This window comes from Chinchilla lanigera, unplaced genomic scaffold (genome assembly GCF_000276665.1).
Source record: "Chinchilla lanigera isolate Chin_1 unplaced genomic scaffold, ChiLan1.0 scaffold00081, whole genome shotgun sequence".
NCBI classification, from domain to species: Eukaryota; Metazoa; Chordata; class Mammalia; order Rodentia; family Chinchillidae; genus Chinchilla; species Chinchilla lanigera.
In genome coordinates, this window is record NW_004955482.1 from 4,699,086 (window position 1) to 4,710,116 (window position 11,031).

Below are 11,031 nucleotides of genomic sequence, written 5' to 3' on the forward strand. Positions count from 1 at the left end.
GTTGGGTGAATGCGCATTGATTTGCTGCAAATCAGTTCCTGGTACCGGAGAAAACTCAAAAAAAAAAAAAAAAAAAAAAAAAAAAAAAAAAAAAAAAAAAAAAAAAAAAAAAAAAAGTTAAAAAAATTTTAAAAAGAGCTGGAGACATAACTCCAGGGTAGGGCAGTTGCCTGGCAGGCAGGAAGCCTGGGTTCTACCCCTGTACTGAAACAAAGAGAAATCACTGTCCACGGGAAGCTGAAGTTACAGTGGCAGAGTCGGGGACATGGATGGATACAGTTTATGTGTGTAAGGGTTCCACGTTACAGGCGTGAATTTTTTTTTTTTTTTTTTTTTTTTGGTGGTACCGGGGATCGAACTCAGGACCTTGAGCTTGTCAGGCAGGAGCTTGGGCCACTGAGCTAAATCCCCAGCCCCAACAGACGTAAATATATATAATTTCAATTTTAAAAGAGAGAAGAGGGGAAGAAGTCATGGAAACAGGTCTCTAATGAAGGAACAGAAGCTGACAACTAAACAAAAAGCACCCAGCCGTGTGCTGCCCTCTGGGATGAACCTTCTAGCAGGCAGAGCAGGTGCAAAGGCCCAGGGGCTGCCACCCTAGCAGCAGCAGTCACGTCGGGTCTCAGCAGACCATGGGGTAAGAACATAGGGTTTCCCTCAAAGTGTGCTCAGAAGATGTTTGGTGGGTACTGCAGGGGCAGGTGACATAACCTGACATTCTCATAGGCTGCTGTGCAGCCACAGACTGCAGTTGGGTTTGGGGGTGAAGGTGGCCTGGGCAAGGAGACCTACAGAAGTTCACATAAGGAAACCTGCTGGGGTGGCCCATGCCTGTCATCTGGGCACTCTGGGAGGCTGAGGCACGAGGGTGGCAAGCTTGAGCCCATCACAGGCAACTTAGTGACTTAGCGGGGCACTGTCTCCAAGTCAAAAAGGGCTGGGATGTAGCTGAGTGTAACGGGCTTGGGTTCAATCCCCAGCACTGCAGTAAAATAAATACAGTAAGTTTGTATGGGGTATTTCAGTGGCTTGGACAGCGGAGACCATGAGCGGAGGAGGAGGAGGAGGAATGGACGCACATCCTCCCTAAGGCTGCAGATCTGCGGCCTCCGCACAGACGCACGAGGCTGGGAACGGCCACAACCTCGAGGTGCTCAGGGCGACAGCGGTGGGCTGTGCTGCTGTACAGGTGGGGAGGACCAGCAGCCAGGCTGGGGGTCAAATCCTAGCTCCCACCCACCTCCCCCTCACACAGGGCAGGGACACGCAGACCGGGGCAAACAAGGCGGCAGCGGGCAGAGGCTGGCCGCCACAGACGCCCGGCTTCCCCGTTAAAGGCCGGGTGTGGGGTGCAGCTCTGTCACGCCAGCACTCGGAAGGCTGAGGCAGGAGTACCGCTGCTTTCTTTGTGACCCTGTCTCAAAGAAAAAGGTGAAGGGTTCCTTGGAGTCAGAGGCTCAGCCTGGGCCGCTGCGTTTCTCAAGCTGAATGATTTTTCTTGGCCTCCATGGTGCGGTTGCATCAGCCCTTTCCCCTGCTCCCCAGGCGCTGTGGAAATCGGGCAGCTGCCAGCTACCCATGGCCAGGGGCACCTGAAGGGGTGTCGCAAAGTTCAGCCCCCGCCCCCAGCAGCAGCAGCGATGTGGACACATAGCGAAGCCTGCACCAGAGAGAGGAGGAGGTGACAGTGAGGACGAGCAGCAGGCAGGCTGCAGAAGCACAGGCCCCAGAAGTACGGGAGCAGCACCCGGCTGCGTGCACAAAGGCCACTGCCAGGAACCCCCTGCACAGTGTTTGTGAGGGACACAGGGGTCAGAGACGCAAGACAAAGGCGGCTCAGCAACACAGGAGGGAACCCAGGGCCTTTGCACCTGCTAAGTGAGTGTGAGCCACACTGATCCCACCCAAGAAAAGGAAAGAGATGGTTTTAGGTGGAGATTTATAAGAAACTGGTCAGGGCCGGGCACAGCGCCCACCTGGCAAGTCCGAGTCCTGGGACCAAAAAAAGAAAGAAGAGAAACCAGTCAACACTTACTAAGCTGGGTGCTGAGCACACAGTGCGCATTTATTATTTGTGAGCCACATATGTGCTATATTCATATAGTCTTCTAGGGCTTGGGTTTTCCACTGTGGCACTGCGCTACACTCCCAGGCCTTTTTTATTTCTTTTGAGACAAGGTCTCACTAAGTTACACATGCTGGGCTCCAAACTGTGACCCTCCCGCCTCAGCCTCCCAGAGCCCTGGGATTACAAGTGTGGGCCACCCCGCCGGGTTTATATTCAGTGTCCACAGGCTCCCAACATTCACAAGCCATAAAGCTAAATCAAAGCAGGGCCCCTAAACCAGTGATTCTCGGGACTGTTTTACTTCAGGCCTGCGACGAAAAGTGAAACGCAAAAATGAAACACAAAGTCCATCCAGAGGGGAGCGGGCAGGCGTGGTCCGTACTCCACAGCCGTCCAAAGCAGTAAGGCCAGGAGGCCTCGGCAAGGCAAGGAAGGCGGCCAGCGGGCTGCACCAGGCTGTGTGCGGCTGCAGAAACGCAGGGGACCTGCTCTGCAGGGACTGGGGACTGAGGAGGCAGGAAGGATGCCCCCTCGACCCTGTGCGGCCCTGCCCACACCTTGGTTGGGCTCCCCCAGGCCCCCGGGCTCTGTCCCTGTGTCCGTGAGCTTGGTCACCGTGCCTAGGAAGCCAGATGACACTCATTTCACTGCGGGCGGGGGCCCGGGCCTGGGGACGGACACTGTCCTGCACTGCCGCGCCCTGGAGGGCAATACTCAGTGACTTGGGCAGGCCGGTCCCTCGCCACTGTGCCCGTGTGTGCCCCGGCTCCGCCTGACCAGCAGCGAGAGGTGGGGGCCCCGGCCTGGCCCTGAGTGTGCCCTGTAAACACCCGCGCCCTGGCAAAGGGGCGATCGCTCTCCGAGAGTGCTCGGGTGTCCCTGAGCGCGGGCCCAGCCCCAGCCTGCTCCCCAAAGCTGCGAGGCCCTCACGGGCGCAGGGCTGGGGGTCTTAGGCGCCCACCCTGGGGCACTGTGACCTCGAGGGGCCTGAGCGTGCAGAACAGATGCGGGCTGGGGTCCAAAGGGGGCCGTGCGGTGCTGCCCGCTCCCCCCCGGGGAACAGGTGACCCCTGCTCCGCAGAGCCTCGGGGACCTGCAGAGAACCAGGAGCCGGCCCTTGTCACCCACCTTGCATCACCTGGAGGCATCCCTCGTGCCTGCTGTCCCGGGTCCCCCTCTCCCTGTTCAGGCAAAGGGGTCCACATCCGGGACCCGTGAGGCTGAGGGGCTCGAGCACGGTGTCACGTGTCTGCGTGTTTCTTTTTTTTTTTTGTACTGGGAATCGAAGTCATGACCTCAGGCTTGCCCGGCAAGCACTTATGCCGCTGAGCTATATCCCCCGCCCTGCGTGTTTCCTTTTTGATGACAGGTTCAGTAGTTTTTGGTTTTGCAGTCCTTCCCCGCCCCCCACTCCACCACCACCCCCCCGGGTGCTGAGGCTCGAATCCGGGGCCTCCTGCATGCTGGGCAAGCACTCCACCACTAAGCCACCTCGCCAGCCCTTTCTATGTCTGTTATTTATATTTTTTGCATTTCAAGGATTGAAACCTGAACGTTTGGACCCAGTTACATACACCTCTGGCCCTTCTCCCTTCTAGACGCGTGTCACTAAGTGGTTAAATTGCACAAGCTCAATGAACGTGCCTCCAGAAGGGCTGGGATTACAGGCTCATACCCGGTCCTGGGTTTATTTTTCTCTTGAGAGAGGGTCTCCCTAAATTTCCTGGTTTTTGTTTTGTTTTGTTTTGTTTTGTTTGTCTTTTTCAGACAGGGTCTCGCTATGCAGTTCAGGCTGGCAGTGAGTGCACTTATTTTTTTTTTTTTTCCGGTACCAGGAATCGAACTCATGACCTTGTGCTTGCCAGGCAGGCGCTGTGCCGCTGAGCTAAATACCCAGCCCCCTCCCCAGGCCCTATGAGCTCACTTGGTAGCCCAGGCTGGTCTCGAGCTCGCAACGATCCTCCTGCCTCACCCTCTCAAGTGCTGGGATTACAGGAGTACGCCACAACGCCCAACTATTCCCTGGTTTTGAATTTGGTGATCCTCTTGCCTCAGCCTACCCAGGTGCTGGGATCATAGGCTCCACCACCACACCCGGCAGTGCTGTCGGTTTTTTTTTTTTTACTGTTTTAGGTTAATTTATTCCTTAGGATGTTGCAGGAGTCCGAATTGGTGATCAGAGCTCTTAGCTGGAGAAGGAAACTCCTCTGGACAGAGGTTTCGAGGTTTCCTCCCGCCCGGCCCCGCCCCTCGCACGGCCCGGGCTGTCGGGGTACCGAAACCCGCTCACCGAGACGGTGGCGGCGGAGGGATCCGAGGCACGCGCACGCGCCACACGCTTCTCGCGCACTGATTGGCTGGTGGAGAGCTGGCCTCACATCAGCCCAGCCGCGGAGCCGTGGAGGGCTGGCCTAAGCGCCAACCAATCGCATTATGTTCCGGTGCGTGGGCTGCGCCTCTCAGCCAATCCGAAAGGCGATCCTGGAAAGGGTGTGCCCAATGGGAGCGGGGCACTGGAGCGGAGTCACCCTTCGCTGGAGAAGGCCGGGCACCGTCACCTTGACGACCGGACAGCGATTCAACCCCGCCCCGGCGGGCGTCCGCGCACCCGGAAGCGCTCACCTTGGGCCCTGGGTCGCGACCTCCGAGTGCTGGGTTGTGGCGGGCTCGGCGCCTGGAGCGCCTGGAGAATGTTTATTCTCTATTTCCACCTCCAGGTGTGTGTGTTCAGCTCGGGACTCTCGGGGAAGAGAGCGGGAGAAAGGGACAAACCTGTAAGACAGGCACAGACCAGGGCCGGCCCCGGGTGAAGACCCAGCAGGTCCTCGGGCACGGCTGAGCCCGGCAGGCATTGCTGGGCAGCCTGGCGTGTTGCTGGAGAGCAGACCTTTGTGTCGCTCCAGTGTGCTGTACCTCTCCGGGACAGAGCCAGGGAGACAGGGCCACTTTGCGGCGTAGGAGTGCAGTCTCGTGTGCGTGTAAAGCAACACTAATACAGGGTTCGGTACTAACCAAAGCGTCAGGTACTTCCCCTGGGCACCCCGCCACACATCCCTTGAGCCAAGGAGTCTGTCCTAATGCGCACCCTCACTGCCACATGGCGCACACCTGTAACTCGGCTACCCAGGAGGCTGAGGCAGGAGGGTCACCAAGTGCAAGGTTAGCTAGGGCAATTTAGCAAGACCCTGTCTCAAAACGGAAAGGGTGGGGGCGGGGATGTAGCTCGCTGCATAAAGCCTGAGTTCAGTCCTCAGTACCACAAAAACAGAAGAATCGAGCTTCATCAGCCTGAAGCCACACGGGCACATAGTCATTCAGTTGCTGTAAAGTTGGTTTCAGATTTTGTGTATTAGTAAAGAGTTGGAGATGAAATTAACAGCCTAGCTTCCAGAGCAGGCAAAACGCGGCACTCACAGTGGATGGGTGCTCTGAGTCCAAACACTCGTGTGGTTGTCTTAGAAGACGGCAGGACTGAAGGGAAGGAAGTGGTCACCACACATTTACCTACACCTTTAACGTCCATCAGTAAGAGGACGGCTTGGAGTAACGGCATAGCTATGAAATGGGCCATTCGGAAACGGACCAGCGGGCTGAGAGGCATGCAGAAACCAACAGCAGACCAGGACCCAGAAAGGTGCGTAGGCGCGGTGTGCACACACCTGCTTGCCCTCACGAGGGGTCCCTCAGGCAGCCGCAGGAGCTGGTACCCAGCGGCCCCTGGACCAGGCGGGAAACTGTGTCCACATAACTCCAAACTGTGGCCTTGAATTTCATAGTAAACCCCTTATCCAAATAGGATCAGTTCATGACCCCAGGTAGTACTGAGTCCTATATATTTTACCTGGCCAGCCTTAAACTATGTGTCAAAAGCTGGCCTCAAATTCCTAGTGATCCTTCTACCTCAGCCTCCCGAAGGCTGGGATTACAGGTGTGCACCACCACACCCAGCTGAACAAGCATTTTTATTTTTTGTTTTTTGTCTTTTTGAGACAGAGTCTCGCTATGCTGTTTAGGCTGGCCTTGAGCTCACTTTGTAGCCCAGGCTGGTCTCAAACTCGAAACAGTCCTCCTGCCTCAGCCTCCCGAGTGCAGGGATTACAGGCATGCGCCACCACACTGGCTCCTCACTTTTTTTCTATACTTACAAACTGTAAATCCAGCACTCTGGAGGCTGAGGCAGGAGGATCTGTTTGAGGTCAGCCTGGAATACTCAGCAAGACCAAGTCTCCAACAGAAGTACACCTCCAAAGCCAAGTGGCATTTGTTCTGCCTTTGAGGGGTAGCGTGACAGAGCAGGCGGAAGCCCAGGTTCCCTGAGGACTGACTGACCTTGAGCCGAGTTTCCCAACCTGAGACCAGAGGCATCTGGCTGCTGTGTTGTGGGATTATCCCGTCTTAGGAGCGACCGGGCAGCTTCCTGGAGCCGGGCAGGCAGAGCGGAGGGGAACCGGTGCTGCCATTCCAGGGCACTGTCTCTCCCCTTCCCATTCTCTTAGCCCATTCACCCAGGCCTTGAAAGCCCTGCCTCACCTGCGCGTCTCTCTGCAGCCCAGGGACTGGAAGGGCTGTCCTCGCCAGCCTGAGGTCGTGGGGACCGTGGCCAAGGTCTGGACACAGGACAGTTTGGTGCAAATGTGTGCCTGGGCAGTTTAGTGAGACCCTGTCTCAAAGTAAAAAATAAAGAATGGGGGTAAGAACAGAGCTCAGTGCCCTGGGCGTGGTGGCGCACGCCTGTAATCCCAGCACTCAGGAGTCTGAGGCAGGAGGGTTGCTGAGAGTTTGAGGCCATCCTGGGCTACATAGTGAGTTCAAGGCCAGCCTGAATTACACAGCAAGATCCTGTCTCAAAAACCAAAATCTAGAACATAGCTCAGTGAAAAGAGCCTGGGTTCAACCAAAGAAAGAAAGAAAGGTGGGCAGAGAGAAGAAAGTAAAGAAAAGAGATGAGCCAGGCACGACATCCTCAGTCCTTTAAAAAACTTTTTTTTTTTTTTTTTTTTTTAAATTTCGAGACAGGGCCTCATTAAGCTGCTTAAATGGCCGGGCAGGCCATTACTCTGGCCTTAAACTTGAGATTCTCCTGCCTTAGCCTCCACTATGTGCCACTTGCACTGGGCTGCAAAAAAAATATTTTTATTTTTATTTTTTTTTTCTTTTTTTTGGTTTTTCTCCGGTACCGAGAACCAAACTCACGACCTTGCACTTGCCAGGCAGGCGCTTTTGCCGCTGAGCTAAATCCCCAGCCCCCCAAAAAATATTTTTAAATACATTTCTCAATCATCACAGATCACTTATTTGGCTAACTTTGTTAACCATGAAAGTATATTCTTAGCCAGGTGTAACCCCAGCCCTCAGGAGGCTGAGGCAGGAGGATTGCCTTGAGTTCAAAGATGGCCTGGGCTACATAGCACGATCCTATTAAAAAAAAAAAAAAAAAAGTTTTTTTTTAAAACCAGGTTATTGATAGTTTTAGCTGGCAACACTACCTCCACTCTTAAAGATTTTATGAGTCTTGGGGCTGGGGATTTAGCTCAGCAGCACAGCGCCTGCCTGGCAAGCGCAAGGTCGTGAGTTTGATTCCCGGCATCGGGAAAAAATAAATACATACATAAAACAAACAATAATAAGTAAATAAAAACAAAGTCCATAAACAAAGTTACAATAAACATTTATTTAGCGATAATCTCACAATAGTTTAATTCTGTTCTGAAATCGATCTACAAATATCTCTACACAACACCAAAGCCAGTGATTTAATAAATAGGAGGGATGTATAGATCTCTCTGCAAAAACGTAAGCCCGATACATTTATATCTATGTATTTGTGAAACCAGGTTCCCCAGGCTCTTGGACTACAGTGCGCACACATCTCTCTCACACACGCACACACGCACACACGCACACACTCCACTACGCTCAATCAGATGGCTTTCTATTGCGTCAAATTAAGCGCTATATAAAATTTATAACCAGATACACAAAGTAGGAGCTGAATCAGGAATACACTGTTGGTATCGGGAACCACACCGCACGAGCATGAGCTAAGAACAGGGAAATCGTCGCCTTGCGGGGTCTGGCGTGGGCACCAATCACGGTCACAAGAAATCCACGAGTGACACGGGGCGGAGACGGGGAGCAGGCATGCAGGCGCGGAGCCGACAGGGCGCATGTGACATCGCCAGTGTCACCGAGGGGAAGCAAGGTTGCCACAGGCAGAGCGGGCTGTTCGTAGCGGGCTCAGCGCAACGGGCTGACGGACGTCCCCGGACACGCGCAGGGCCCTGCGTCCCCGCGGCCGACAGCCTGGGATTCCGCCATTCGCAGTGAGGAGCAAAACGCAACTGTTCGTGAGCAAAAGGCTGATGGGGCGGGTGGGCCAGTGTTTTAAGAGGGCTGCAGGCCTAGCCAGGCGGCACAGCTGAGCTCCGCCTTCAGGCTCAATCCCAGCTTTAAAAAGTAACAGCCGGGCAGGGCCTGGTGGCACACGCCTATAATCCCAGCACAGTTTGGGGAGGCTGAGGCAGGAAGATTGTTGAGAGTTTGAGACCAGCCTCGGCCACACAGTGAGCTCAAGGCCTGCCTGAACTGCACAGCCAGACCCTGTCTCAGAAAAAGGCCAAAAAAAAAAAAAAAGTAACAGCTGGGATGGGTGTGGCAGAGCACACCTGTGATCCCAGCACTTGGGAGGCTGAGGCAGGAGGATGGTGAGTTGAAGTCCAGCCCAGATAGTCAGCAAGACCTATCTGAAAATGAAAAACTAAAAAGGGCTGTGGACGTAGCTCAGCGGGGAGGCCCTGGGTGCGGCCCCGAGTACAGCAAAAGAGGGGGGGGCGGCCAACACCCAGCAGGTGCAGAAGCTGGCTTTTGGGTGAAGTCAGCGGATTCAAAACCCTGCGGAAGTCACTGCGAGGCACTGCATGGCACCCGTGGGGCAGGTGCCGCCCATCCAACAGGTGGCGAGGATTTAAAAACAGCCCAGGTGGCAGCAGGATGGGTACAGAGACGTGCTTCTGGGCTCCCACACGCAGGCTGTCACCTTAGACCCCTGTGGGCCCTGACACGCCTGGGCAAGCCGAACACAAGCCCACGACAGAGGCAGGAGCTGGCGACCCCGTCCCGTCTCGGGGCACGCAAGTCCCACGCACAACCTCCCTGGCGCAGAGCTGCCCTGCCCGGTCTCACCGGCACCCAGTAAGGACGACCCTGCCCGTCACCCAGTCACCCCTCTTCCCTCTCAAAGGCTCCTCCCGCGTCCCCAGCACCCACCCGCAGCTCTGCGGTCTCCTGGGGCCCGCCTGCCCTCGACACTTACACGGCACCATCACCAGACTGTCATCCCCAAAGCCCAGAAACGGCGCACCGGGCCGAGGTGGTCAGGGCCAGGCCTCCGGGTGACACAGGTGCCCTCGCTCTCAACACCAACCCGCCCCGCCACACAGGCGGCCTGGAGGGGGCCTCTCGGCTCCGAGGTTGTTTCCTGTGGTTGGCAGAGCGAACATGGACTCGGAGATGGAAACACGGATTGTTAACGCTGAGTAAGATCTTTTACAAACTGGTCCTTGATGAACAGACGCGCAGGTGTTGGCACCCGAATGCTGTGATGTCACCGTCAGGAGGGGTATGATTTACAGGAATGTACTATACAGCCCTGAAGACAGCAAAAGGGTGCTCTTCGAGGTGGGCTATGGTACAAAAATACGTTTTTCCATGTACAAAAGAACAAAGAGATGGGGTGGGGCGGATACCTACAAGCTTCTGTGGGATGGAAGAAGAGAAAATCCGTAACTATTTGGGGCTCGGAATACACCCAAAGTGAAACGTACGCATTAAAAACCGTTCCAAAGCCCAGCATCTGGGGTTTCTATCAGAACTTCAAACACTGTTCCACACCCTGAAGTGGTTTTTATAATGAATAGTGGGTCCATTAAAAATGAAACCATCGTGGCCGGGCGTGGTGGCGCACGCCTGTAATCCCAGCACTCGGGAGGCTGAGGCAGGAGGATCCCTGCGAGTTTGAGGCCAGCCCGGGCAACAAAGTGAGCTCAAGGCCAGCCTGAACTGCATAGCGAGACCCTGTCTCAAACAAACAAAAGATTCATCTGTCACACAGAAACAGCAATGGGTCCCATCCAGACATCATTTGCTGGAGACACCCACGTGCACCTTAACAACAGAAGCTCAGAAGCATCCTCCGAAAGACAGCTCCGCACTGCACCACCCGAGGTGCTGGCAGCTGAGTCCCTCCAGGCCAGCGGGGGCGGAGTCTCCAGCCTGGTCCTAACAGAGGCGACACACAGGGTCCTGACGTCACCGCCTCGTCCTGCAGAAGCCGGGCTGATTTGCCGACAGGTTCCTACCCACCCCTGACCCAACATCAGACAAAAAGCACCTACCACAGCCACTGTCGAAACCCCAGGAAAACCACACAGGTCTCCTCCACGGCACGCTGCTCCCGAGGAGGTCCTAAAAGCAGCAACAGACTTGACTTTTTTGAGACAGGTTTCCAACTCACAGTGAACTTCCTGCTTCAGCCTCCCAAACGCTGGGGTCACAGGCTTGTGCCCCCACACCCAGCAACAGACTTGAAAATGGGGTCAGCTGCGACTGCTTGTTTTCCTTTATGGTCCTGAGCCAACTAACAAAATGAAAAAAGAAAAAAAAACCAGCTGGGCATGGTGGCACACACCTGTGAGCCCAGCACTTGGAGGCTGAGGCAGGAGGACTGCTGTGAGTTTGAGGCAAGACTTTGTCTCAAAAAATCAATGAAACAAATAAACAAACCCTCTCACGCCAGCTTTCCCGTGGAGGCCCGGCTGGCAAACATCAACCCAGACACCAGCTTGATTCCTCAATGACCTCTAGGCTGACCCTGACAGCTCTTGGCATTGAACCCCAAAATGTAGCTTAGTCCTGTCCTGCACATTCCTCTTGGAAATGTTGAGGTTAAAATACATCAAAAC